Below are 3442 nucleotides of genomic sequence, written 5' to 3'. Positions count from 1 at the left end.
TCAACTGGCGATGGCATACGCCTGTGAGGCCGTGGCACAGACCCTTATTGATAGCTGCCACTGTATTGAAACCTGCCAGGCGTACATTCTCATGACGGTATACCCAGCCCCGTTCCAGCGATGGTCTGAGAACCGAAACTGGTTACTTATCGGGGCTGCTGTCCGGTGAGACATATCTGTGCCTGTGATCTTGCCAACCCTCATGTTTACATTGCGGCAGGATATCGCACTATCTACGGCTCGACTTCCCGCCACCGCCGGAGCTTCCTGAGCGAGAGAGACTCAATCGCATAAGGACCTGGTTTCACATCATGACCGCCGACACTTCACATTGCATTCAGCGAGGGAAAACACCCGTGAAGCCGCGGAAGGACTATGTAGACCAAATATTTGATATCTGGTACAGGTGCTCTTCTCTGAACTCACCGTATGACATCTACTCTGCGGCGTATTTGGACATTATGCAGCTCGTTTCGCCGCTGCTGGATGACATTCGGGTGGACATGTCTAATCCCGATATATGGCAGGTATGTGCCTGTATTTCCATGTTTGTATGAGCTAGCTCACACCACTACCTTGAGGAGCCCGACGTCCTTGCTCTTGTGAGGGAGTGTGACCACAAAATTTCGGAACGGGTCTCTCACTGGCAGCAGCGTATCATGGAGCACCACACGTCGGCGAATTGGGCAGGTAAGAGTTCGGCCTGCTACACTGAATGTGACTAATAGTACGCAGTGAGGGCTGAACGCGATACCAGGCTGACGTTGTAAGCATTTATCTGATGTCCACTACTGGGACGGCGCTCATTATGGAGTCGGCAGAGTCACGTACTGTCAAAGACTCACAGTTCTGGGCGCGGGTGTTCACTGGTCTCTGATGAAAGGGATCACTCTTGCCCCGGATATCTTCCACTCAGTAAGTAGAAGTGTTTGCCGCATTCTACGGCATCCTCACATTTCCTAAGTCCGTCCAGATTGCACGAGCGATCCTAAGTATACACGTTGAACAGCTGTATCCCATTGGGCACTTGCGTTATGCCATTGAGGTGAGGGTACAACGTCGTTGATCTAGGCTGTGCTAACCAAACGTCGTCAGCCACAATATCTGCATACCACGTACTCAGCCGCATTCCTATTGAATGTATGTCATGGCCGGCCCCGCGTGCATCCGCAGTCTGACACGCCTTCGCAGCTTTTGGACCCGTGCTTCGACTCCCTCGTGGACCCCGCGCTCCGTGAGAGTATCCTGAATGACGTGCGCTCGCTCATCCGAATCTGGTCTTCGGCGGATGTCGCTCTAGACAAGCTGCATTATCCCTTCATCTACGCCCGCTTCCTCTTGTCGCTTCTCGACCACTATCTGGAAGGACGAGATACCGGCCCCGATGGACCGTCTCATGTGCTTCCAGCTCGTTCGTGGGCACCAGAACCTCGTTCTGCGGATTACGATGCGGGTCCGACGGGGTATCAGACGGTCTTCGACGCGAACCCCGCACAATTCGTAGAGGCCTCGCATGGAGGGGGTGCATTCGCATTCCAGAATTTTGTGACGAACGTCAAAACTGCTCAATCTGGATGGCAGGTGTCGCCAGTGCCCTCGCCGCCAGCTGAGCTCCAGCAGGCTTGGATATCGGCTCCGTGGGGCGGCGACGCGCATTTGCACCTTGGGACCAATCCGCCGTAAGCAAGACGTTGTATGAGTACACTGTACTGTCAGGATAACCTATGCGATTGTCTCCCATACATTTATCTAGCTTTCTACCTTACTGCCTCTACGAGCGTACTCCGAATTGATGTAATCCACTCACCTCGCCTATAGTGACATACAACTTGTCCTTGACATCCAAAATGAGACTGACTGAGGAGCAAATGTACTAGACAACAGGTCGGCGTACAGTAAGTAAACGAACCACGAACCACTTGCCATGTACTTCACAGAAATCCTGGAACCTTCTTTATGACGCACGTCTGCGTGGGAGAACTTCAAATTGCACATGAATGAGTACTAGAAGGTGGGACCGCGACCCACTTGACAAACTGGTTGCGGTGTAGCATGACCTATCAGCATGACTCACATTGTCGTTCCTTTTTCATTTTACAGTTCCGCTCTCTCAAACGGCCTTCTGAGACCTTTCAATCAGCACAATGGGAAGCTTGGTGAATGGGGTGGGAAATGTGGTGACTAAAGGCGAGCTTCGACCATTATTCATGCTCACTTCCTGCCTTCTGCTCGTTAGCAAGCCATGTCAAAGCGAAGCACTGCACTGTTAGAATTCAAACGTACCTTTACCTTGCCGAAGTCCTACAGGCAGCGAACGCTCCACGGTACAACAATGTCTACCAAACATCGTTTTAACGCCTGCAACATGACATGGGTCGGAAGCACGACAGCAGGTGACAGAGGGTGCGGATCGCAAGACGAGAAGGTCAGACACTGGTCAGATAAGAGCCTAGCGACCTCCGCCTGTGCACGATCTTTCGGGAAGGTGTCTAACAATATGGAATTATCTGGAAGCAGAGGGAATCAGCCTGTTGGTGCGATCGAGTGCCGTTGTTGCCAGCCAGTCGCCGGGGCGCCGCCGGGGCCTCCTCAAAATCGACCACCCGAGCCCTGTACCGTGAACCGTGAGCTGCATCTAGTCTCCGTTGCTGACCAAAAAGAGATACTCTTAAGCCGCATCCAATGCGGTGCACGGGTGTTGACCAGTATGATGCATTCGATGACATACCTGTGCTGCGGTAATGCTATTTATCTCCAATAAGTAGAACAGCGCGCAGTCAGCGCGTAAAGTGGCGGCCGCCGTGATGAGTCTACTACATATGGGTGCATCATCTCGAGCAGGTACTTGCTTGGCATGCACAGCCCATGCGGCGAAGTCCTTGTTCTTGAACGTTTGAACGCCAGAGGTAGACCCACGCGCGCTCCATACGTGGGCACACCGTATCTGATAGGTTCTGGATCAGCGCGCGAATCCGTTCGCCGACTCCAAGTCTGCTGCGTCCGGAGTGATCCCATCTCAATTCCGCTGGACTCGGCGTTTCGCGACCGCGAGGCCCAACGTAGCTGGAACAGAAAAGCCGACAACCAAAACGTCAACTTGTCTCGCATGTGGAGCCGGAAGCTTGAGGCCTGAGGACCGTGACAGGGTGCACATGGTCCGACTCTGATTCCGCCTGCCTTCAAGTCACTGATCAAGACCTGCTCAGAACGGCAGGACCAACGACAACTCACTTTACTCCAGCTGTTTGTGGATTCAATATTGTCGCTTGAAACCTTCAAGACCAGCCCGTATTCAAGTTCTGGTAACGTCCGGTCCTATCGTCGATTCTTGGGTTCAGGCTGTCCTTGAACTGGAAGTGGCACTGCTTGTCTCCGAGTCGGTACCGCTGAAATCAGCGCCAGAGTCTGTATGCAGGGATGTAACATTGAAGGTTGATGACAA

Source organism: Fomitopsis serialis (genome assembly GCF_022376445.1).
Source record: "Fomitopsis serialis strain Sig1Antser10 chromosome Unknown B0H18scaffold_305, whole genome shotgun sequence".
NCBI classification, from domain to species: Eukaryota; Fungi; Basidiomycota; class Agaricomycetes; order Polyporales; family Fomitopsidaceae; genus Fomitopsis; species Fomitopsis serialis.
The sequence above is the reverse complement of the archived record's forward strand: the minus strand, read 5'-3'. Positions refer to the sequence as shown.